Below are 27,650 nucleotides of genomic sequence, written 5' to 3'. Positions count from 1 at the left end.
TTCAACGTGGATGGAACTGGAGCGTATTATGCTGAGTGAAATAAGTCAATCGGAAGACAAACATTATATGGTCTCATTCATTTGGGGAATATAAATAATAGTGAAAGGGAATAGAAAGGAAGGGAGAAGAAATGGGTAGGAAATATCAGAAAGCGGGACAGAGCATAAAGACTCCTAACTCTGGGAAATAAACTAGGGGTGGTGGAAGGGGAGGAGGGTGGGGGTTGGGGGTGAATAGGTGATGGGCACTGAGGGGGGCACTTGACGGGATGAGCACTGAGTGTTATTCTGTATTTTGGCAAATTGAACACCAATAACTAAATTTATTTTTAAAATGAAATAAGTAAAGAAAATTCATCTACCAGCTTTACAAATCTTTGTTTTCAAAGATAAAGTTACAGGATGTACCTAAACAGCTCCTAACTGCATTAAAATGAGTATTGTTTACAAGTCATCTGATTTCAAATTCAATCTTCCTCTGAATGTGAAGACAGCATGACATAAAGTGAACAAAGTCTCTGTAAGAATTTCAAATGAATTCATTTACCCTGGGGGTTTAAGTATTGTCATTTTTTATGACTGAGCAGAGCATTTGGTACCTAGGAATGCAAACATGAGGCATTCTCTTAATCTGAGTTAACCTGTTAATCTGAAGATTTTGCATGTGTTTCTGATGTCTTGATGCTTTACAAATCGACAAAAATAAAATTAATACAGTGGCTCTTTCAGAGAAGGATATCCTTCCCCACATACACATGTACTCAATTGTAACCATTTTTAAAAAGAAAACTAGGGATCCCTGGGTGGCGCAGCGGTTTGGCGCCTGCCTTTGGCCCAGGGCGCGATCCTGGAGACCCGGGATCGAATCCCACATCAGGCTCCCGGTGCATGGATCCTGCTTCTCCCTCTGCCTATGTCTCTGCCTCTCTCTCTCTCTGTGACTATCATAAATAAATTAAAAAAAAACTATATTGTATTTCTGTTCTTAAACTTTTGGAGATATAACTAATAAAACAAAATATATCCAGTGTAGAGACTACATTATGTACAACATACACTTATTGAAAAAAACTCAAAGAGTTATATTAATGGTATAAAGATCATAGAATTAGAGACAAAATGGCTTGATTTCCTTCAGCTTCTCTTTATATAACAACTTTTAAGTTTTTACCATCTTAGTTGCTCTTCTATAATGGATCATTGGCCAACGATAGCTCTAAAATAGAGCCAAACAAGATAGACCCATAGAAACCTGACTTTGTAAATTTTTAAAATTTCTTTTAGTAGTCTCTGTACCCAGCTTGGAGCCCAGAGCTGGGCTTGAACTCCCAACCCTGAGATCAAGAATTGAGCTGAGATCAAGAGCCTGAGGCTTAACTGACTCAGCCACCTGGGTACCCCAAGACACATGAGTTTGTATATAAAGGAGATGTAGGTTGTTAAAAATAATGGCAAACTTTACCAGTTTGCTTAATTTCTTAAAAAGCAATAGCATTATTGATCTTCCCCGTCAACCGAAAACATTTTAACTATGAAAATTGACACTATCCAAGATTCAGATAAACAATTCTTCTTAGGGAATGGCAATACTATGTTTTAGATAACGGCTGTAATAAAATTTGGTCAGTCAAAAACGCAGGTTAGTACCCTACTGTGTTAGAGAATTGAGAACAACTACTAAAATAACCTCTAAGGGAAAAAAAAACCTATTATATTTCACCATTGTGAAAAATATTTCTGACAGTGTAATAAGATGTTTATTTTTTAAAGATGTTTAACATAAAAATATTATACTACTAATCGGATGGCTAGTGTATGAGGCTAGCAAGTTTCCCTTCTTTAATGAAGCCATGGTATATATTGAAAGCTTATTGCCTTATAAAAAGAAGCAGAGTATCCATTTATGTTTCATCGACCCTTGACTCTCAGTCCTTCTACTGTCAAACATGTGTCCTCCTGGAACCTGGGTGTCGTTCAGCGGTAGGAAAGCAGTGACGAGCTACTGTATTAGTCACTGAGCCCCTATGGTGTGCCAGGGCTGTTTTTACTAACTGGAGGTTCCATAGCAGATGATCCCTGGCCTCATAGAACTTAAGTTTCCTTTGGAATAAATGCATTTGCTGTAAAGAAAAGCAAAGCAGCATAACACTCAGGCAAATACTCATGCTGGTGTTACAATTTCATACATGGTAGAAAGGAGAACCTCTGATGCCAGATATTTAAGCAATAAGCAGAATGAAGTGAGAAGGTACAGATAACAGGGTGAAGAGTGTTCTTGGATTTCCCCCCAAAAAACAGTAAGTATGAAGCAAGTACTTTATTATGAGGAAGTGCATTAATCAAAAGTCCTGTAACACCTCCTAGAACCCACACAGAGGTCAGCAGGCAGTGGCTAGGCCACAAGAGCAATCTGTACTAATTGTTCTTAGCAATCTGGCTTCTAAATAGGAAAAAAATGAAGCTAGAGAACATATTACACATTGTGAATTCAGCTTCAGGATCATTAGCAGCTATGCAGTTCATATATAATGGGGCTGGGTTATGAGACTATGATAAAAGAAAACACAAGATATTGTGGTTTAATTTATATTTTTGCTCATTATAACTCTGCAGAAGAATTAAACAGGTGAAAGGTTTGCATTACTTGGGGAGAGAGAATAATTTAGATTATTAAAGTATACAGATTAACCTACCTATAAAAAGTGATGATGAGAGATACGAGTAAAAAATAAAGTAGCGAATTTTTCAGATGATTTTTATTTTATAAGTTGATCCTTTGAGAATATTGTTTTCTGATTCCACAATTGGTCATTCCATTTGGTTGAACCTAACATATTACATTCATGTGCAACATTGTCTGATAAGGCAATGGTTCTTCTTTTAGACAATATTTGGAGCCAGATTTTTCTGTGTTGTTCCTATGAGCCTTTATCGCTCTATGTGGTTGGTTGGAAGTAGCACAAATCTAAGGCTTTGTATGAAGTGAGTAGAACGCTGAATCTGTCAGACTATTTAAGGACAGAAAGTAGTGGCGAAGAAGCTCTAGACTAACATCCTTTCTCCACTCTCTTCCTGCATGCCAACCAGCTCTGTGCAACTCAGACTAACATCTTGAACTCATTCATTAACTTCTACTGTATGGTGGTCTATAAGTTAAATCAAGCAGATGTATTTTTTGATAATTAATTTGTAAAGAACTACATATCCTATTCACAAATAATCTAATAATATAGAAAGAAAACTATGATATTTCCAGACAGTAAAGCAAAAACTGACCATTTTTTGAAAATTTTAGCAATTTAAATGTCATAAATATACAAATCCATCAAAGCCAAATCATCTGTCTCAAAGGTAATACATTAAACAATATTAGTATTTAAGCATCCTTCTTTGCACAATCAGAAAAATACACATTGTGGCCCTCCCTTAGGTATTTCTCCTAGCATTGCCACTTTGATATTTAAATATAAAAAGCATTTTTCTCTAAGTTGTTCTTCAGATCTGTCACTTTCTGTATTAGATTTGAAGTTGGTTGATGAAGCACAAGAACGGTGTTCTGACCAACCAATGCAGCAAGCTCCTTCTCCGTGATCAACTTCAATCCACTATCACCCTCTCCAGTCAAATGAGTGTTAGAGTCTAAAAGCAAATGAGTGCAAATTGCTATCAAGCTCTCTCTCCTGAGGGGTCAGGTGGGTGATGGAGTACAGATTGTGGGTCAAGGGCAGAGGACAGGAAGTGAGAGCTCCTAAAATTAGCCTGACTCACAGGAATCTATAGACTCCTGGGGAGAAGGTCAGTCAGTATTCAATATCGACTCACTATATTGGGAGCTTGATTTCATAAGAGAGGCCAGGACAGTAAGAGATACAGGAATACGGTGATTTCCTCCACAGCTCAGGCAACCAGTGGCCTTCCTGATGCTTTGAGGCTAAGCCCGTGTGAGACTTTTCCATCCCATGTGATATTATCGCCAATAAAGAGATATCATCAAATAGACTGAGGCTCAGTGAATAAACACAGAGAAAGCACCACATATCTAAAGGGCTCAAGTAGCCAGAGAGAGAAAAATTAGTTTCATGTTGAATGGAATAAATAAGGGAAGAGACAGTCTACTTAAATTTAACACACACACACACACACACAAGTATTTGAGTACACACATAAAAAAGGTACAATAATACTTTCTAGATGGAAAAACATGATTTCCCAGACAAGTAATCCCGTGGGTGAATTATAGAGAGAATTGCCACTGTGGAGCATCAAATTAATGGTCTAGAGAATCAAGTGCAAGGAATGTATCAAAATACAGACCAAAGATATAAAAAGATTGAAATCATGAGTGAAATCAGAAGCTTAAGAGTCTCATATCCTCGCTTGGTAGATAAATGAATCACTTATAGTTAGGAATAAAGTTTGACCAAATGCTCACAATTGCCCATTACTAAGCCACTGAACTTTGGCTTGACCAAACATTAGCCACGCTTTTCTTTTTCCCCAGACACCTAAACTCTGGCTTTTCCACATGCTTGAGCAAGAACTAAAGCGCTAAGATACACAAACTCTTTTCTGACTTGATTTACTGAGAATCTGCTGAGCAGGGGAACATTATTCCCTGTTAAAGTGCCCAAATTCTGCTGCCTGCTTACACAACACCTTTGGCCTCCTCATCCACAAAGGTATTGCTGGTCTGCTTACTCCTTCCTGTAAAAGAAAGACTTTTCTGCAGAGTCAAAGTTTAACTTCTTCCTTGTCAATTTCGATGCCTTTTATTTCTTGTTGTTGTCTCATTACTGAGGCTAGGACTTCTGATCCTATGTCAAACAACAGTGGGGAGAGTGGACACCCCGTCATGTTCCTGACCTTAGGGAAAAGGCTCTCAGGTTTTCCCCATTGAGAATGATATTATCTAGGGTCTTTCATATACGGGCTTTATGATGTTAAGGCATGTTCCTTCTACCCTACATTCTTGAGGGTTTTTATCAAGAAAGGATGATATATTTTGTCAAATGCTTTTTTTTTCTGCATCTTTTGAGAAGATCATATGATTCTTACTCTTCATTTATTAACGTGGTATATCACATTGCTTGATATTTGAATATTAAAACATGCCTGTATCCCAGGAATGAATCCCATTTAGTCCTGGTGAATAATCCTTTTAATGTATTGTTGGATTCTATTAGGGAGTATTTTGTTGAGAATTTTCATGTCGATGTTCATCAGAGATATTGGTCTATAATTCTCCTTTTTGGTGCAGTCTTTGTTCCTTATAGTCAAGAGTCTCTTATGGTTTGACTCCCTCTTTGTGTTATCTTATTTTATTTTTCCTTCCCTTCCCCTATAGTCATCTGTTTTTTTCTTTTGTTTCTTAAATTCCACATATGAATTAAATCATATGTGAAATTGTGGTACTTATCTTTCTCTGACTGACTTATTTTGCTCGCCATAATAACCTCTAGTTCCATCCATGTCATTACAAATGGCAAGATTTCATTCTTTTTGATTCCATTATAGATAGATTAGATAGATAGGAATCTCACATCTTTTTTATCCATTCATCTGTTGATAGACATCTGAGCTCTCTCCATAGTTTGGTTATTGTGGACATTGCTGCTATAAATATTGGGGTGCATGAACCCCTTCAAATTACTATTTTTGTATCGTTTGGATAAATATCTAATAGTGCAATTGTTGGGTCTCAGGATAGTTTTATTTTTATCTTTTTGAGGAACCTTCATATTGTTTTCCACAGTGGCTGGTATTATTTATTGAAATTTTTGGAAGAATTCCCCAAGGAAGCCATTCAGCCATAGATTCTCATATGTTGGGAGATTTTTTATTACTCATGCAATTTCTTTTCCAGTTATGAGTCTGTTCATATTTTCTATTCCTTCCTGCACCAAAGACCATAAGATACCTAGGAATAAACCTATCCAAACAGGTGTGCTATGAAAACTATAGGGCACTTATGAAAGAAATTTAGAAAGAGATGAAGAAATAGAATAACATTCTGTACTTATGGATTGGAAGAACAAATATTGTTAAAATGTATATCTTACTCAAATCATCTACACATTCAATGTAATCTCCATCAAAATAACGTCAGCATTTTTCACGGAGCTGGAACAAACAATTCTAACATTTGTATGGAAGCAGAAAAGACTCTGAATAGTCAAAGCAATGTTGAAAAAGAAGACCAAATCTGGAGGCATTATAATTCCAGAATTCAAGCTGTATTAAAAAGCTTCAATCATCAAGACAATATGGTACTGGTACAAAAATAGACACATGGATCAATGGAACAGAATAGAGAACCCAGAAATGGACCCTCAATTCTATAGTCACTAATCTTTAACAAAGTGGGAAAGAATATCCAATAGAAAAAAAAAGACAGTCTTTTCAACAAACGGTGTTGGGAAAATTGGGCCGCAACATGCAAAAGAATGAAACTGGAACATTTTCTTACAGCATACATAAAAATAAACTCAAAATGGATGAAAGACCTAAATGTCAGATAGGAAACCATCAGAATCCTAGAGTAGAACACAGGCAGCAGCCTCTGTGACCTGTGCCGAAGCAACTTCTTGCAAGCATGTCTCTAAAGGCAAGGGAAACAAAAGATGGATGGAGAGATGAGGAAATTGGGATTTCATCAAGATAAAAAGCTGCTGCACAGCAAGGGGAACAATCAACAAAATTAAAAGGCATCTTATGGCATGGGAGAAGGTATTTGCAAATGACACATCAGATTAAAGGGCTAGTATCCAAGATCGATAAAGAACTTATCAAACTCAATACCCAAAACACAAAAAATCCAGTTAAGAAATGGGCCAAAGGCATGAACAGCCATTTCTCCACAGAAGACATACAAATGGCCAACAGACACATGAAAAAAATCTCAACATCACTAATCATTAAGGAAATAAAATCAAAACTGCACTGAGATTCCACCTCACACCTGTCAGATGGCTAAAATTAACAACTCAGGATACAATAGATGTTGGCAAGGATTCAGAGAAAGGGGAATCCTTATACACTGTTGGTGGAATGCAACCTCATGCAGCCATTTTGGCAAAGAGTATGGAGGTTCCTCAAAAGGTTAAAGATAGAACTACACTATGACCTAGCAATTGCACTACTAAATATTTACCCAAAGGATACAAAAATAATGTTTCAAAGGGGCACCTGCACTCCTACATTTATAACAGCAGTGTCCACAAGAGCAAACCATGGAAAGAGCCCAGATGTCCATCAACAGAGGAATGGATAAAGAAGAATGGATGAGCCCAGATGTCCATCAACAGATTAATGGATGCATGGAGCCTGCTTCTCCAAGGACTATTTCCTTCTGATATCTCGACAAATTGCAAAATACTTTGTAGAGCATTGGTCTCATATTTAACTATAACTACAATCTATTCCATCCTCTGTAAACACAATCTTTATGTGTATGCATGAATGTGCAGGGGTGTGTATGTGTATTTTTCCCCTATCTTCAGATGGTATTCTCAAATTAGGTTATAAAATCACTTAAGAAATGTGTATTGTGATTAGCTTAGGAATAGTAAGTGCTTATATAAATTATATATTACTAAAATTTTTAGAAATAAAAAAACCTTCTAATGAACTTAATGTTTTAAAAAGACCATTTCTTCAATAAGTGGTACTGGGAAAACTATAGAACTACATGCATAAGAATGAAACTGGATCACTTTTTAACATCATATACAAAAAATGAACTCAAAATGGATTAAAGATATGAAACCATGAAACCTGAAAATCCTCGAAGACAACATTGGTAGTAATTTCTCTGACATTGGCCATAGCAACACTCTATAGATATGTCTTCTAAGACATGGAAAACAGAGGCAAAAATAATCTATTGAGACTACATCAAAATAAAACACTTTTTGCACAGTGAAGGAAACCATCAACAAAAAAGGTGACCTACTGAATAGGAGAAGATAATTGCAAATGACCTATCTAATAGAGGGCTAATATCCAAAATACACAAAGAACTTATGCAACTCAATATCAGAAAAAAAAACAAGCAGTCTGATTTTTAAAAAAATGGGCAAAGGACATGAATAGACATTTTTTCCAAATAAGACATACAGATGGCCCATAAATATACAAGAAATGCTCAACATCACTCATCATCAAGGAAATGCAAATCAAAACCACAATGAGATGTCACCTCATACCTGTCAGTACAGCTAAAATAAGGCAAGAAACAACAAGTGTTAGTGAGGATGTAGACAATAAGAACCCTTGTACACTATTGGCAAGAATGTAAATTGCTAACATCACTGTGGAAACCAGCATGGACATTCCTAAAAAAAATAAAAATAAAAGTACCACATGATCCAATAATTTCACAAAGGTGTTTACCCAAAGTATACAAAACATCAGTTCAGGACCCTGGGTGGCTCAGAGGTTAAGTGTCTGCTTTTAGCCCAGTTCTGTGTCTCTCATGAATAAATAAATAAAATCTTTAATTTTTTTCATTTTTATTTATTTATGATAGTCAGAGACAGAGAGAGAGAGAGAGAGAGAGAGAGAGGCAGAGACACAGGCAGAGGGAGAAGCAGGTTCCATGCACCGGGAGCCTGATGTGGGATTTGATCCCGGGTCTCCAGGATCGTGCCCTGGTCCAAAGGCAGGCGCCAAACAATTGCACTACTGCGCCACCCAGGGATCCATTTTTAAATTTTTTTAAAATTTTTATTTATTTATGATAGTCACAGAGAGAGAGAGAAAGAGAGAGAGAGAGACAGAGACACAGGCAGAGGGAGAAAATAAAATCTTTAAAAAACAAAACAAAACATCAGTTCAAACAGATAGATGCACCCTTATATTTACTGCAGCATTATCTACAAGAGCCAAGATATGTAAGCAACCTATGTTCATCAATAGACAAAAGGATAAGGAAAATGTAATGTATACATTTAATATTTATAAATTATATATAATATAAATATATATTTATAAATTATATGATATATATAATATAAATATCATATAGCCATGGATGATATAAAGGATGTTATACTAAGTGAAATGAGTCAGACTGAGTAAGAAAAATACTACATGATTTCACTTACTTATGGAATCTAAAGAATGAAATAAACAAAAAGTAGAACCAGATCTAAAAATACAGAAAAGCCAATGGTTGTCAGAGGACTGGGAGGTGATGGGCTGGACAAAATGGCTAAAGGAAAATGGGAAGTACAGGCTTCCAGTTATGGAATAAACAAGTCATGGGAATGAGAGATACAACATATGGAATATAGTCGGTAGTAATTTAATAGTGATGTTTGGGACACATGGTAGGTACATTTCTGGGGAACCTAATGTCATGTATAAAGAAGTTGAATCACTATGTTGTACACCTGAAAATAACATAACATTGTAGGTCAACTTAAAAAAATTTAAAAATTTAAAAATTCAATCAGCATTGTATAAATAAACTTTTGTACAAGAAACTAGTTTAATATTTTTTAATAAAAAAACTGGGATGCCTGGGTGGCTCAGCTGCTGATCCCAGGGTCCTGGGATCGAGTCCCATATTGGGCTTCCCATAGGGAGCCTGCTTCTCACTCTGCCTGTGTCTCTGCCTCTCTCTCGCTCTCTCTGTCTCTCATGAATAAATAAAAAACCTTTAAAAATTAATAAAAAAACTGTATCTTCAGAGTTATCAGCATTACATATAATGTAAGCATACATTTATATTCTACTGGAACATATTTGTCTTAAATTGAAATAGGTATATTGATTCAATAAGTTAGCATTACATCTACTAGAGAAATTTAAATTTATGTACTGTTTGCCTCTAATTTTTATGATTCAAACTAATTTTGTAGTTTCATTTTTATATATTTGGGTATGTTAATAAACATGTTCATTTTTGCAACTTAAAAAGCTACATATAAAAAATGATATGGGTATAAAAAGCATAAAATATATATTTATAAATCCTCTTAATCTGCAAAATACTAATGCATGACAGTTCAAAATTATCTACTTCATAGTTTTCTTTTTTTTAATTTTTATTTATTTATGATAGTCACACAAAGAGAGAGAGAAGGAGAGGCAGAGACATAAGTGGAGGGAGAAGCAGGCTCCATGCACCAGGAGCCCGACGTGGGATTCGATCCCGGGTCTCCAGGATCACGCCCTGGGCCAAAGGCAGGCACCAAACCGCTGCGCCACCCAGGGATCCCCTACTTCATAGTTTTCTATATAAAATAAAAATTACTGTAATTTCAAATGATAATATCTATATAAGTGATACTCTAGTAGGAAAAAATAATGATATAAGCAACTTGATATGCAAGGTATGAAAGATATGACTTTGTTAAAAAACATAGTTTTATTCTAAAATAAAATGACTTACTGTTACAAAAATGCATAAGACCAAATGGTATATGAATACAAAAAATTATAAAAGGATCCTTGAAACTATTTTCATAGTCAGGGCTCACTAATATTTGAAAGATTTATTATATAAAAAATTAAAATTATTATCAAATATTATACAGATGTAAAACTAAAATTTTGTTTCTCTTTTAAAATGACAATTTTCTCTTAGATTATTGGTCTTTTCTTAAGCAGAAATTGTGATAACAAGGTTTTCTTTGTCTTCTGGGTAATCTCCTATGGCAAACATTCTGTGTTTTATCAGAATATTTTTCTGTGCTTTTTTTTCTGTGCTTTTTGTTGACTTTATTGTTATATCTTGATTATAAAAGTCACTCAGTTTTCTTACCGTCATATTGAAAACTCACAGCTCAATTATGGATGCTTACAAGAAAGACATTTAGTTCTAAGTAATAAAGAAAGATTGACAAAAAATGTTGCCAAATATATTGGGCAAATGCAATAAAATTAAATGTAGGAGTGATAATATTACTATCAGATTAGGTGAAATCTGTGCAAAAAAGCAGTAAGTAGAATATAGTATCATAAAATAAAGTGATAAGCATAATTTATTAATGGATAGAACATAAATAAATCTATATATTTAAGAAATAGAGTAGCAAGCACATATAGCAAAAACTCCCCAAAATACTAGAAGGAATGATTAAAAACAATTATAATGGAAGTCATCAATATACCTTTCCTTTCTTAAAATGGAACTTGTAAGTTGACATAACAAGTGGTTTTCCAGGTGTATGTGTGCTGTTTTGTTTGGTGCTCTGTACTGAATCGTGTCCTCCCAAAATGCATACGATGAAGTCCTACCCCCTGGCTGGATGGCATTTGGAGATGGGCCTTTGGGGGCAGTTGGTCATGAAGGTGGAGCCTACGTGAGGGGATTGGTGCCTTCATAAGAAGAGGCCCTAGAGAGATCTTTTTCTGATTCCACCATGAGAAAAGAATCCAGAATCCAATCTGCCAGCACCATGATGTAGGACTTCCCCAGCCTCCAGAATTCTTGAAATGTCAACTGTTTAATCCACCTAGTCTATAGTATTTTATTAGAGTAGCCTGAGCTGAATGAGTCATTTTATATCGTTTTGCTGTATGAAAGTTCTCCTCCACTAATATTTTATGTTCAAATTCACTACTAATCAAGGGAATGCAAATGGGATTAATAATGAACTATAACAGCATGCTCACCAGAATGGAAACGTTAAAAAGAATGGTTAATATTGTTGCTGCCAGGGATGAAGACAAAAGGTAACTCACATGTTGTGAGTTACCCTAATCTTAGAAATACCTTAAGATTTTTTTTTTTTGCAAAGCAACCTGCAACATCTATTATCATTTAGCATTTGAACTGCATGCACATGTTGACCCATCACTTGCACTTCTTGGAATCTTTCTTAGAAATAAAAGCACAACAATCAGCTGCAGAATTGGTCGTCATGGAGAAAATAATGGAAACAATAAACAATCATTCTTAAGAGGAAAGCTGATTAAATTGTGGTACATCCAGGTAATGCAGAATTTGATGGTTTCTTTGTTTCTTCCATTAATACTAGTATTTGTTTTTATTTAGCAGTGCTATGTACCAAACCACTCTACTCCTATAGTACAATGGTCAGTAAAGATTTCTGTCATCTAGTGTGTGTGTGTGTGTGTGTGTGTGTGTGTGTGAAAGAGAGAGGGGGAGGGGAGAGAGAGAGAGAGAGAGAGAGAGAATCCAAATAAACATGTAGATTACTACTGCAGTAGATACTGAGAAATGCTGTGAAGGAAAAATAAAAATATGAAGGAAATAGAATATAATACCATGGGTTGGTTCACAGATTAAGTATGATTTGAGTCAGGAAAGAATACACTCGGATGATGTCCAATTCTGAGGAATTGAGGCAGTCCTCCATTTTTCTTCTAGTGATTTGTCTGATCTCTGAATGGATTTCATCTCTTACTCCTAGTTGGCCTCTGACCATTTCAAGTAGTAAAAATAATCCTATGTCCAGTTTTTCATTTACTTTCCAAAGATATTCAGCTACCTACAAGTTTCTTGTAAATAACCCACTATATCAAGAGTGCCTCATTTCTTGAAACAAGAAGCCAGAAAGAAAAATGGTATTTATGACTGTGTACAATTAACCAGGCACTGTGCTGAGTGTTCTAGGAGCTCTCCTTCTATCCACCTCCAAATATGGGAGAGATCACTAGTCTTAAGTTTAAAGGAGAAATTTGAGATCAAGAAATACAAATATTCAAGTCTGAGAATTGGTAGGGTAGGTGTAGACATTAATTTTTAAAGATCGATATGTAAGGGTCTGGAACAAACTTTTACACGACCCCAGATGTGTTTGCTTTATGAATGCAGAGACAAACATACTCTGTTGTTTCTATTAAGTAAGGTTAGTCATTTTACCTATACTCAAGGTATCCAAAAAATTAGCATCTGGTATAAATGTAATCAATGATTCCAAAGACACACCTGAGACACACCTGAGAAACACTCCTACAGGGTAGGGGAATACTATAATCTCTTTCTGAAGTTCATGAGAAGAAACATATATACATCGTCATCACATGTTCAAAGATAATTATTATGTCTATCACGGTAGCTGAATTAGTTTAGTTAAAAAGAACTATTAAATTAGTTAAGAACATATATCAGATTCATAAATACAAAAGGTTGGGATTTTAGAAAATCCCTGGATGAGAAGACAAAAAAAAAGTGAGGTATTTGGAGACCATAGAGAATGGATAACCATGACCATCTATGAGGTGATTTTGTTAGAAAGTGCTATTGAGGGGACCCCTGGGTAGCACAGTGGTTGGGCGTCTGTCTGTGGCTCAGGGCGTGACCCCTGGGGTCCTGGGATCGAGTCCCGCATAGGGCTCCCTGCATGGAGCCTGCTTCTCCCTCTGCCTGTGTCTCTGCCTCTCTCTGTGTGTCTCTCAGGAATAAGTAAATAAAATATAATAAAAAAAGAAAGTGCTATTTGAGGATTGCAAAGTAGAGTGAATGGGTCATGTCACAATAAGCAAAGAAGGGGGCACACTTGGGACTTGGTCAACTAAAAGATGCTGCTTCTAATTATTGCCCCACCACCTCTTCTTATATTTCAGAGCAAATATTCAATCTTTGAAGCCTCCTCAGATTAAGCTCATATTTCAATATCTTTCTTTTACATGTATTGAATGTGTAATAACATTTTTATAAATGAAAAATATAGAATTAAAGTTCATACAATTTTCATAACAAGTGATTTACTTCAATCACCATTTCCTACTTCTAAGGAATTAGAAAACACTGAGGAAATTATACAGATGATAAAAGATTCATATAATCTTCATATAGCTTATTTTCTTCTTTTAAAAATGAATTTGATTTGCACTCTGTTGTTGAAAGAACTCTTGTCTACTGGCTTTTTGGGTCAAAGTAGAAATGCCTGCAGAGTCATCACATAAAGGGTGGCCTGTGTGTGTGGAGGGGGGACTAATTGTGTCTGTAAAAATCTCAAGCACTCGAACAATCTTACCTTTATCTCTAGTGTTGTTTTATTCTTTACCACTGCTATCAAAACTGAAAAATATTCCTATTCTTTCACTTCAACTGGAAGTTAATGTCGTCTCTGAGGGGATATGTCTTTTTTTTTAACCAATCAGAGTTGTCACAAATGTTTTATTTCCTTGCAAAATACTATGAGTGTGCTTGGAAGTAATAGCAATGTTCTGATTTTTGTTCAGCACCTAGCAAAGAAAAAATTTTGAAATATGTGTTTTGATCTAAGTGATTCATTGGAAATGAAGTTCCATGTCAAAGACAATGGCACATGTCATATTTACAAATCTTACTGCTTCTCTCAGGCCTCAGTAATGCTTTTGTCATCTTGTTTTGGCTTCCATTTTCATGAAGGGCCTTGAACCAGTCCCGCAATCTGTTTGCCAATTCCCTGAACTCCAGGTCACTGCATGCTGAAAACAAAGCAAAACAACACAAATCTTGAATGATAATTTAGCATAATGCCAATGCTAGTTCTCAAATTATTTCAATAATGAAAAGCAACAGTAATAAAAGAAAGAAATGTAGTACAATTGTGTTTAAGCTTTTTAAAAATGAAAATTAAATATATGTTTCAAATATAATGAGATGTAATATAATGATGACATTTTGTCCAATAAAGGGAGATTATTAGTGGAGGTCTACTTCTACTCCTCAGTGGGGTATGGCACTTGATGGAACGTTCTTATTGATAATATCACATAAATTCAGTCTTAATATTTGTACACTGAACAATTTTGTTATGGTAAGAAGGTAGATGATCTGGGGAAATAATGGGCTGAAAATCCAAAATGAATATTTACACATTTATTATAGGCCATAGCTATTATATGCTATGATTTTATAAATCTGCATTAGTATATTAAATCCAGGTTATATATAACCCTATATATTTTTGAGCATAGAAAAGCAAAAGCTATTTTATTTAACATCAGAAATGATTGTAAAATATTTAAGAAAACAATATAAATTTCTGTTTTAAGAATAAGGTGTTAGTGAACTTTGACATTTGGAACTTGAATTAATTCTTTTAAAAATATTGTTACCTACCAATAATTATATTTCTAGAATAGTCTCTGCAATAGAGTAGTAGAATATTATAGATATGTATCTGTATGTATGTGTGTGAGAGATGAATGATAAAATATGGTGTGTCAAATTTAGTCATTTGTTGCCAAAATATTTTGAAAATATAAAAATATATTTATATTGTTTAGAGGACATCATTACTGTGGGTGTAACTCTTCTGCAAGTAGCATATATGTGATTTCCTGAACTGACTGCAAACACTCTTTAATAGTACTCTTGTTCATTTTGAAAAAAAAAATAATAACTTACATGCTGATTTATAAATGTCACATCACATTTAGTATAAACTACATACATCATCACTGTATGTATTATACACAATAAACATGTATAACATAATTTAACAAATGGAATATTATATGATGCAATATAATTTAAGAGCATTTACTAGTATTAAAGAGAATCGAATTCCAAATTAACAGGACCTTCCAAGTACCCAGTAGGATGGGTGAGCCAGACCAGTAATGCATTCTGATATTTTAGGACAGTAGAGGCAAAAAAAAGAAGATCCCAGAAGTTGCCATGGGGGGGGAGAGTGACAAAAATTTCATAAACAAAGAATGAAGAATCAGAATGTCTGAATTTTTCATTAGCAACATTGGCAATCAGAAAGCTGAAAAACTGCTTTGGAAGTCTATATCCAGAAAAACCAGCTGAGAGAATTAGCTAAAGAGATGTGCTAACGTACAAGACTTAGAAAAATAGCCACCCCCTTAACGTTTCTTTAGGAAGCTACTAGGAGATGTAACACACTAGACACAGAACTAAGAAAGAGGATGGCCAAGACACATGAAATAAAAGATTTAGAGGAGTAGTGAAAGCAATGTCTCTAATTATGATGAAGAGGAATCCCAGAATGCACGTTGCATGCCAAGCGTAGAGGCGGATGGCAGGAGGTTTGAAAATCCTTGGTGAGGAGGTACAGAATTCATCACTATCCCTTCTTCATTCAGGGAAAATGGTGCCCTATAGTGAGATTCCCAGGAAGCATCACTTTTCCTGATAAGGACTACGATGGCTGAGACTGAATGGTAAGGCCACATGATGTGCAATCCTGGGTGAACGGTTACCCTCGAGCCCAGTATCTCTGTTTAAACAAACATCTAGGCAAGAGTCTTCTGATGTCATAAGCTGTTATGCTACAGAAAACAACACTTGCCTGAAAAAGAGGGATTCTTCTCCGTACACATGTACACATTACCTGTCTCTGGAAGGATATTTAGACATAAAGCGGGTAAGCCTGATTATCTCTAGTCCAACAAACTGGATGAATATAGGAAAATGGTATGAGAGAGTCTTATTTTTACCATTCATTTTTTTCCTTTTGAGTTATGTGCTAAATGCCTGTATTAATATTCAAAAATAAATGTAAAATTTCTTTTAAAAATTAATTACCATGCATTATCCTTGACCTACCAATTCCTTTCCTTGGAATTATCATCCAGTATACTACATACATACTAACTGATTTAAATTGGACAATACTATTTATTCAGTACGTTTATAACAAGAAGTTACAGCTGTTAACGAAACTGTCCATGAGCTGTGGTCTGTCTGATGACATTGGTTAGATATATCCATCCAGGAAAGCTGTATAAGTCATAGAGTTTACAAGCTTACTAAGTGCTGATATAGACATCAACACACTATACAGCTTTTGGTGAAAAAAAAAATGAGAAGGTAAGAGTGTTTTGTATGCTTGCATTTGTATGAAAAGGAAGGAAAATGCATTTGTTTATATATGCCTAAAATATGTCTGGAAATACACATAAGAGATCAGAACATTGTCACCTGTGTAATGAGAATGCAGGAGGTATAAATTGCCCAGAGACATAAATGAGTACATTTATACTTTTAAGAGTTAAAGCATGTATTTTTAATCTAAGACTTAAAGCATATTAGTGCAGTAATTACTTTAAGCAAATGAGCATTTAAAAATGAATTTTAGTTCTTTATTTCCTTTACCCATCTTATGATTTGCCCCAAACCACACTCAACAAAAACCCAAAATTTATACAATAAAATATCTGTTGAAGAATGATGAAGTCTGTTGAACAGATTGGCATCTATTTTCTTGTCTTGCGGTTGTAAATACAGCATTCATTAGAGCATTAGAATGTTAGTACAGATGTTTTAAAAATTTGCCCAAAAGTGAAACATTATATATATCTATTGTGTGTCATACACACCTCAGTTTAAGTTTCAATATAAGGTCATGAATTTATTGTAATTAAATGTTTTAGGAATTAAGAATCCTTCAGTAATAATTATAATAATAATAATGGTAATAACAGCTAGCACTGCATACTTACTGTTAAATTATGTACATTACCATGCTTAATCATAGAAACTTTATGAGGATTGAGGAGGGGCAAGATGGCAGAAGAGTAGGGTCCCCACGTCACCTGTCCCCACCAAATTACCTAGATAAGCTTCAAATCATCCTGATAATCTACGAATGCGGCCTGAGCTTTAAAGAGAGAACAGCTGGAATGCTACAGTGAGAAGAGTTCGCGCTTCTATCAAGGTAGGAAGACGGGAAAAAAGAAATAAAGAAACAAAGGCCTCCAGGGGGGCGGGGCCCCACGAGGAGCCGGGCTGAGGCCCGGGCGAGTGTCCCCAGGACAGGAGAGCCCCGTCCCGGAGAAGCAGGAGCTGCACCGACCTTCCCGGGTGGAAATGGCTCACAGGGAGGTGGAGCAGGACCCCAGGAGGGCGGAGGTGCCCTCAGGCTCCCTGGGACACTAACAGACACCTGCGCCCCGGGAAAGTCCGCCGAGCTCCCTAAAGGGCTGCTGCACGCGCACGGCTGGACCCGGGAGCAGCGCGGAGGTGGCTCAGGCGGCTCTGCGGACAGGGGGCTGCGGGGCCAGGATCGCAATTCCAACAGCGCAGGCCCAGGAACACAGGGCGCCGGGGACACAGCCCAGGATCCGGCCTCCCCCCAGGACAGGCAGAGGCCAGGAGAGCCCAGGACAGCAAGGACGCTCCTGCCCCGAGATAAGCAGATCAGCAGCCCCGCCCGGAGCATCCAGGCCCTGCAGACGCAGAGCTCCCTAGTTACTGCGGGAGCTGACTCCAGGGCTCCAGAGCTGGCCTCTGCCACTGCACTTGTCCCTCCTGGGGCCTCACGGGGTAAACATCCCCACTGAGCCCTGCACCAGGCAGGTGACACAGCAGCTCCCCCAAGTGCTAATACCTGAAAATCAGCACAACAGGCCGCTCCCCCAGAAGACCAGCTAGATGGCCACGTTCCAGGGGAAGTCAAGGGACTTAAAGAATACAGAATCAGAAGATACTCCACCGTGTTTTTTTTTTTTCTTTTTGATTTGTTTGCTGCCCCCCACCCCTTTTTTCCCTTTATTTCTTTTTCTTTCTCTTTTTCTTCTCTTTTCTTTTCTTTTTTTTCCTTTTTTCTTTTTCTCTTTTCTTTCTTCTTTCTCTCCTCTCTTTTTCTCCTTTTCCCAATACAACTTGTTTTTGGCCACTCTGCACTCAGAAAAATGACTAGAAGGAAAACCTCACCTCAAAAGAAAGAATCAGAAACAGTCTCTCTCCCACAGAGTTACATGATTTGGATTACAATTCAATGTCAGAAAGCCAATTCAGAAGCACTATTATAAAGATACTGGTGGTTCTAGAAAAAAAGCATAAAGTACTCAAGAGACTTCAAGACTGCAGACTTTAGATCTAATCAGGCAGAAATTAAAAATCAATTGAATGAGATGCAATCCAAACTAGAAGTCCTAACGACGAGGGTGAATGAGGGGGAAGAACGAGTGAGTGACAGAAGACAAGTGGATGGCAAAGAGGGAAACTGAGGAAAAAAGAGAAATAAAAGACCATGAGGATAGATTAAGGGAAATAAATGACAGCCTGAGGAAGAAAAACCTACGTTTAATTGGGGTTCCCGAGGGTGCCGAAAGGGACTATGTCCAGAATATGTATTTGAACAAATCATAGCTGAAAACTTTCCTAATCTGGGAAGGGAAACAGGAATTCAGATCAAAGAGATAGATAGATTCCCCCCCCTCAAATCAATAAAAACCATTCAAAACCTTGACATTTAATAGTTAAGCTTGCAAATTCCAAAGATAAAGAGAAGATCCTTAAAACAGCAAGAGACAAGAAATCTCTGACTTTTATACATTATATAACTGACATACTAATTTTAGTAGCCATCCCTTTGGTATTTAATTTTTAATTTTCATATTTATTTTTTAATATTTTAGTTATTTATTCATAAGAGACACAGAGAGAAAGGCAGAGACACAGGCAGAGGGAGAAGCAGGCTCCATGCAGGGAGCCCGATGTGGGACTCGATCCCAGGATCCCAGGGTCACACTTTGAGCCAAAGGTAGACGCCCAACTGCTGAACCACCTAGGTGTCCCTAATTTTTTCTTAAAGATTTTATTTATTTATCCATCATGGACAGAGAGAGAGAGAGAGAGGCAGAGACACAGGCAGAGGGAGAAGCAGGCTCCATGCAGGGAGCCTGATGTGGGACTCGATCCTGGGACTCCAGGATCAGGCCCTGGGCTAAGGCAGGTGCTAAACCGCTGAGCCACCCAGGGATCCCCTAATTTTTAATTTTTATATTTTATTTTACTGAAGTATAGTTGACACATTAATTTTAGGTGTACAACACAGTGATTGGAAACCACTTTCAAACATTTTTCTTATTTATTTATGATAGTCACACAGAGAGAGAGAGAGGCAGAGACACAGGCAGAGGGAGAAGCAGGCTCCATGCACCGGGAGCCCGATGTGGGATTCGATCCTGGGTCTTCAGGATCACGCCCCGGGCCAAAGGCAGGCGCCAAACCGCTGCGCCACCCAGGGATCCCGGAAACCACTTTCTAAGGACTTACTTTAGATATAGGAATATTATTATTATTATTATTATTATTATTATTATTATTATTATTGGAACATTAAAAATTATCTATTCACTTGATTTTTTAAAATGGTGGTAAAAAATGCATGAGATAAAGTTAACCATCTCAACTCTTTGAAGTGTATGGGTAAGTGGTTTTAAGTACCTTGACATCGTGACACAGAACTTCAAAATTTTTCATCTTGTGAAGCTAAAACTCTGTACCCATCAAACAACTCCCCATCCCCACCTTCCCTCAGCTCCTGGAACCACTATGCTATTTTCTGCCTCTATGAATTTGACTATGCTAGGTGTCTCCTGGGAGGGGAGTGATGCAGTGCTTGTGTTTTTGTGATAACATAATATCTTCAAGGTTCATCCATTATAGAGGATGTCATCATCCCCCTTTTAAAGGATTAGTAACATTTGATTATTTGTAAAAACCATGTTTTGTTTATTCATTCACCTGTAAATAGATGGGAGTTGCTTCCACCTTTTGGCTGTTGTAAATAAAGATGCTATGAACACAGGCATACAAATGTCTCTTTGAGACTCTGCTTTCAATTCTTTTGGATATATATCATCCAGAAGTGAAACTGCTGGCTCATACAGTAATTCCACTTTTAATTTTTTGAAGAACTGCCATACTGTTTTCTACAGCAGCTGCGCCACTTCACATGCTCACTATTTCCAATTTTCTCACTTCCTCATCAACACTTGTTACTTTCTGTTTTACCAACAGTAGTCACACTAATGCGTGTGAAGTGGTACCTCATTGTGGTTATTTGCTGATTTAATATCAAAAAACAAATTTGAATGAAATGAAAGTTCTATATAGCAATGTTGCAAGATAGATGGGGTCTGGATGTTGAAGGATCTTGAATATGAAGCTAAATAATTTGGAATTTATTTTAGAGAAATGGAAGTTAGCAGAGATTGTAAAGAAAAGAGGTTTTCAATGCAGAGAAGCATTATATGAAATTGAATAAACTAAATAAAGCATTGAAAATGTAGTTAAAATGGTCATTAAACTTTATGCTGGATTTTAAAATGTTATTCTGTATGTTGGCAAATTGAACACCAATAAAAAATAAATTTATTATTAAAAAAACTAAAAAAATAAAATGTAACTATAAAGAAATTTATTATCTTTTTCTAAAATCTGAATTAATGGAACTTTCTTTGGAGTAGATGTGGGGAGGTTTGTGTTGTAATCTCAATCTCTGCACTATTCACTTTTATTTTTTTTCTTTTACAAAATAAAGAATCTAAATGATCATTTAGATTCTCAAAAGCAAAAGTCTCAAATCTCATCTTCCACTGATGATGTCATCAAGTTGAATGTTAAAATAAGTTGCTAATATTTCTAAAAACTCAATTGCATATTTTAATTTATTCAATTCACAAAACAGTGATTAAAGAGGTACTAAAATAAAATGGCAATATGTGAAATTCAAAGTCAAATTTAACATAATTGAATAATTACTTTACTGTAAAAATGAGTATAAGACCATTTCTTAAATTGTTCACATCAATTTAATAACATATAGGTAAAATTTGAATGTTAAGCAATATGAAATGTCTCCTCTGTGCTGGGCTCCTCTTATTTGATAAACTACTCTCTTACTGGACTATATATATATATTTTTAATATCTATTTATTTATCAAGAGAGACACAGAGAGAGGCAGAGACACAGGCAGAGTGAGAAGCAAGCTCCCTGTGGGGAGCCCAATGTGGGACTCGACCCTGGGACCCCGGGATCACTCCCTGAGCTGAAGGCAGATGCTCAACTGCTGAGCCACCCAGACGTCCCAGGACTATATATTTTTGAAGCTTAAATAACCCTTCAAAGCCACTCAATAGTATTAATTTGTGATACAACAAGACACTAAAAATCTTCCTCAAATGTTCACTCATATGTTTTCAAAGTACATTATAGGATGAGGAATGCAAGTAAACAGAAATTATGCAGACTTCTGAAAGTCATCCACAGAGAGAATTCATGGCAACATTAGTCAAACATAAAGCACATAAAGCATATATTTCAAAAAATGTAAAGCCATCTTTTAAAACAATGTTATATTGAGCCATATGAAATTGCTAATATTCTATGATTTTGACCTACCAAAAGACAATTTCATATAGCTCAATTTAATATATTGTATTTACTGGCATGGCAACTGTTATGGACATATTGAACTTATACATAAATAAACCTTCCTTCCTGAAAGAAAAATATAATTGCCTTGGGGCACCTGACTGGCTCAGGCCATGGAGCCTGTGACTCTCGATCTTGGGGTCATGAGTTCAACCCATACATGTTGAGTGTTAAATAACTAAATTGAATTGCCTATATAGACTTAAAAATTAGAAATGTCCTATATTAGCAATGCATAGGATGTTAGAACTCTCAGTGTATTTGAGTCTATGTTTTGTGCCAATTCTTCGGGTCAGAAAAAGTTTCTGATACTCATTATATTTCCCACCAGCACATTAACATGGTAATCTGTACATCACATGCTCTGAATAAATACATGATCTGATTTGGAATACAAACATAATCTATTTTCAAGTGTCTAAATCCTGACTTAGCTAACAGATTATGTTTGGTATATTTTGCTCAGCTCTGTTCACTGAGCTGAATAATTAAGGAATACCTAATAGTTTCAACAAATCAGATTCTTGACTCTATTAGGAAAAGTTACAGGAGATGTATGGTTTTGCCATCAGCTATGATTTATTTCAAGATTTCTGTCACTGATATTTGTAGACTGTACATCCTATTTAGAATATTACATGCTACTTTGTTCTTATAACTTAAGAATTTAGCTCCTAAAAAATTATACTATCCAATTATGTTGTTGAATCCATTATTTAAATGGGAAGGGGAGAAGTGATGGTAGAGGTCTAGAGTGTCAAATATGGCAAACTCATTTTCTAATTGCAATTACAGTGATAAGAAAGATACTTATCTTTCTGAGTTAGTTGATAGTTTCCTTGCAGACTGACAAAAATACACAGTTGATTACCGAGCAGCATCTAAAGAATGAACAAGTTTGCTAGTGATCACCAAGAGGTGGGACAGTCTGTTCTTCTATCACCAGCTGGACCCATCAGTCACACAAATGTTCATGAACTTTGCCTTTGCTTAAGAATTGCAAACTATTTTTTGAAGTTAATATACCCACATGCGAAATCAGAATAAATTATAGCTGGCAACAACCACTAATATATGAAAGGATAAAACAAAAGCTCAATGGCCAGGTATAAAGCAACTACATCCTTGCCCTGAGAAACAGATCTTCACTGATAACACAGGGTTAGAGGTAACTCCTGATTGCTGTGAAATTTATACCAGCATTTCTGCATGTAGTGCAAACTGTGTTTCTTAATAAACCAGTCCAGTTATTCTTTATTTACATTATAAAAATTCATGCTGTAAGAGAAACACCTTTCATCAGTGCTTTGCATATGTTTTTACAAAACAGAAACGTTTACTCTCTTATGTTATTACTGCTTCATCCTTTAGCACATCTTGATATATGTCTACTATGTGCCAGGAATATCTTGCATCAGAATCCCCTGGCAGGCTTATTATAACACAAATTGTTGTATCCCCACTTCCAGAGTTTGTGATATGATAGATAAGGAGAAGGGCATGAAAATTTGTACTTCGGATCCTAACAAGTTTCTAACAATTTCCCAGGTGATACTGATCCTGCTGGTCTAGAAAACCACTCTCCTGTGGGTAGGAGTTACAGGGCAAGGAGGACATAGCTTCATTCCTCATCAAATCTACATTCTAATAGAAAAGACTTGAACATATTAGTAGAAATAGGAACCTCCCCATTATTATCTTAAGGAAAATTACCTGAATTGCATTCACATACATACTATAACACCATTTCCCCTGGGCAGCTTGATTTTCCAATTCTCCATGTTTTCATGGCTAGATTCCTATGCCTGCTGTACTAACCAAACACAAGGCACTAAATCACCTGGATGCCACATCTGGGCAGGTTTCAAGGGTAAGATAAATCAATCAGATGCACCGATTTCTTGTTCGGACCCTAAAATGGCTAAATTATATTACACAGAAGCCTGTCTTTTAAAGTTTTAAGACTTTAATTTCTCTCCTCTGGTTTCTCAGCTTACTCATGCTGGTGGCAGGTCCTCCACTCAGGGGTCAGCAGGAACTGCATTGAATTCCCTGGGAAACATGCCTCTGTATCGCTGTCTTCAGGCTCAGGCTCCACCTCTGCACTGAGTTCACACAGGTGGGGACAGAAGTCTATACCAAATAGGTGGTGCAGCTGGGGAGAAGAGGGATGCCTTCAGCTACAGATGGTCAGAGCATCTATAGGAGCCATCTAGAAATTCCTGTTGCTCCAGCTTCAATATTTCATGTGTCTGGGGTGAAACTAGGCCTTCCGTTCACTCATTACTGAGGTCCAGAATGTCTCAGACCCAAACTTGTCCAAGAAATAACCATAGACAGGAATCTCAGAGTCATCTTTTCTGCAGCTGAGATGAAACTTGGGAGAAAACTGAAAAGTTGAATTTGAATATCCTATCATAGGTCGTTTGATAGACTAAGAAAAAATTAATTTTCTGGAGAAATGTCACGGCTAAAATTACATTCTTTCCTTTTATGGTTAGTAGCTCCACACATAAAATCTTTTGAGTGATGTACTCACAGGCAGAGGAGGAAGCATATTGTGGGAGCCATCCGCCAGGTGTCTCAACCGCAGTCCCCTGGGGATCTGTAGTCAGTGGCTAGGCTTTGGCCCATTTTACCAGGTAGAGCGATGTGTATCATCCCATTCTGTTACAACTACATTCTCCTTTTCTATGTACGTTGGAAATGACATCACAGTATATCTCCTCAACCCACAGTCCATAAATAGAACTAACCCAGGAGTAAAAATACTGTTAGCCAGCAGATTTGGATCCTGGCCTTAGCAATGCTGATTTCATAACATAATTATGGAGCATATAGAAAATAAATATTTATGGATATTCCTGTAGCACCTAGCAGAGGCCTGTGTGTGCAAAACAAGCAGACAGGTACCTTTTCATTGAATGTGACTTCTTTCATTATACCTACCAGCCACTGTGGATCCAATTTAATGCCAAATACAAGGTAGTTAACATCTGGAAGGCTAAGTCTGAAAGGGTTAAGTGTCAACATTCCACTCAGAGCTTGGGAGGCTCTCTATTTCACCAAACTCTTTGTGAAATCTTATTGCTATGAATTTGGTCAGGTTCCTTTCTCTGTCTATGCTCTTCATGCTTCTAGGTCAATACATTAACTTTGGTCTATGTCAGATGCCAACTCCTCTATTTAGCCCACTCTAATTTCTTCAGAACTGCTGCAGAACTTTATCTGCATATTTTTATGATTTTTATTAGTCTTTACTTCTTATACTACTTATGTACTGATTGCATAGCCTGTGGATTCTTGGAGAAGAAAAAGATCTACATCTTTCTCAATCAAAACTATATCTGGCAACACAACCTAACATTCAAAGAAAGATTTTTCTGCTGATTATAAAATAAAGGCAGACTTAAACTGTTTGAGAATATTAATTTGAGTATAATTTATGTGAAATAAATGGCCAGCTACTTACATGGAAAATAGAATAATTTAGAGATTTCATAAGAAGACAAAGGACTACCAAGAGATGTACTGCACAAGCAAAAAATTAATAATTTATTTAAAATAAATATGAAATATATAAGTCCATTATCTCCTCTCTGCTCTCTGGTGCCCTTTTTAGAATTATGGACATTAATAAATACATATATATATTTATACATGTATATGTATATTTATATACGTATATATGTATACTCACTATATGTGATAACATTATACATATTCATATACATATAGAGGGCCTGGGTTGGTATTCAGATATGAAGAATAACGACCAATATTGTCTCTAACAACGATTTATATCTTAACCACATCTACTCTGTGGGAGCCATTAGTTTCCATTACATCCACTTGAGTTTAAAATTGCACAAATGTATTTACCTTTCTTTAGTCAATAATTGCAAAGAAAACAGACTGGTCGGGGAAAGGCCATGTGGTATCTGACAAACAATAAAACAACATAGGATAACCAATGACTACTTCTAGTCCTGTGACATCTTAATATCTTTAACCACCACACACATATGCTAGTCATAGGAGCTATTTTGTCGCAATTCATACCTCTTAGAACCAACTAGAATATCATTGTTGCTATGAGTTGGACAAGTTAACCATTGTGCCATGGTAATACAACAAAACTATTATTTTTCTTCCCGAAGAAAGATCAGAAGGGGAATGTTTTAAGTGTAATTAGTCCTCCGGAGTTTCCTGGTACTAACTAGGATACACCTTCAGAAACGGCACCAAATTTGAAAAAGTCACTCTCCAAAGACACTTGGTCCAGTAGAAACCTACACAGCCGACAATAGCAGAAGTGCCTATTTTTTAGAGTACTTAGCAAGAAAGAGCATTATATGTGCATCAGTGTCCAGAACAAAGTCCCCATTCCTATCAAGAAGAGCAGGTGTGATCTATGTAGACTAAATACGGTGGCTAGGATTCACCTTATAAAAAATACCAATGGAACGTAAGAGATTCTAATAAAACTGCAGTCTATTCAGGTAGGTATCACTGTGTGGCAGAAATTTGTGTCCTCATAAATCAGGTATATTACCTTAAGAAGTGGAAAGGCAAATTAAGCCTCCTGTTGGCAGTGACCCCAATCTCCAGTGCCCTCCAGGGAAGGTTATGCCTTGAATACCATACACAGGGCTAGGGTGGTGTTGTTCACATTAGGAGATTTTCTCTGTTCACTGTCCTAATGCCAATCACTTCTTCCCTATGGTGGAGATATTTCAAGCAGCATCCACCAGGCAACATTTCTATGGCTGGAAAAGTTCGACAGGAAACTTCAAACTACCACTAGAGAAAAACACGGACCAAGCTGACAGCATGAAAACAGAAAGGAGAGAAAGAGAAGGAGGGAGAGAGGGAGAAAGGGAGGGAGGGACAGAGAGAGGCTACTTGGGGGGGGGCTGCTATTTGGGGAGCAACTATAGAAATGATTCCTGGCAGTGAGAAGAGCAGACCTCACAGAGTCAACAAGATTACTATTGAAGTCCAAGTGCTGCAAACAGAAAAACTGCTGCCTCCCAAACTGTGTAAAGTTTGTCAAAGAAGAGCGCAAGCCATCTGTGAAGGACCTGGTACATGTTTAAGAAGCTCACTCAATAATACAGAATCAGGAAGATGGGATAAGGGGCAGCTCAGAGACGCTCCTCTCCACATCGGACAAGAGGTTCCAGAAGTAGCGTTGGGGAGCAGCTGAGGCTTCCAAAGACCTCTCCCATCCCTCATCCTCACACGCATATGGTCCACATAAATCTGGAAGATACAGATCCATGTTAACTTAACTGCATTCCCAGTGTGTGACTTCTGGTAGACTGTGAGTTTGGTGATTCTCTGTCATTTCTAGGGATATAAGTCTGGAATAAAATGATGATTTTGGATATAATTACAGATACACATTTTAATGGTAAGGGTCTCCAATGGCACCTATGGTTTTCAGCTCCCTGGGGAAGGAGCTGGAGCACTCAGATCTCCTCACCCTGGGAATGAAATGACCATGAAGATCATCCCAGGGTCATGGCTGATTCAAAATACACTAG

General features: G+C 36.7%; 1 long non-coding RNA gene across 1 annotated transcript in view; it reads right to left on the bottom strand.

Annotated features, from left to right (window-relative positions):
- The window catches only part of LOC144291927 (uncharacterized), a 41,195-nt gene extending 26,865 nt beyond the window's left edge, over window positions 1–14,330 (bottom strand). Inside the window, exon 1 of the long non-coding RNA XR_013359472.1 lies at window positions 14,269–14,330. This is a non-coding gene — a long non-coding RNA (uncharacterized LOC144291927). The remainder of the gene's footprint in view (window positions 1–14,268) is intronic.
- Between the last annotated feature and the right edge of the window lie 13,320 nt (window positions 14,331–27,650).

The sequence above is a fragment of the Canis aureus genome, chromosome 20 (genome assembly GCF_053574225.1).
Source record: "Canis aureus isolate CA01 chromosome 20, VMU_Caureus_v.1.0, whole genome shotgun sequence".
NCBI lineage: Eukaryota > Metazoa > Chordata > Mammalia > Carnivora > Canidae > Canis > Canis aureus.
This window is presented reverse-complemented; position numbering and strand designations above follow the sequence as displayed.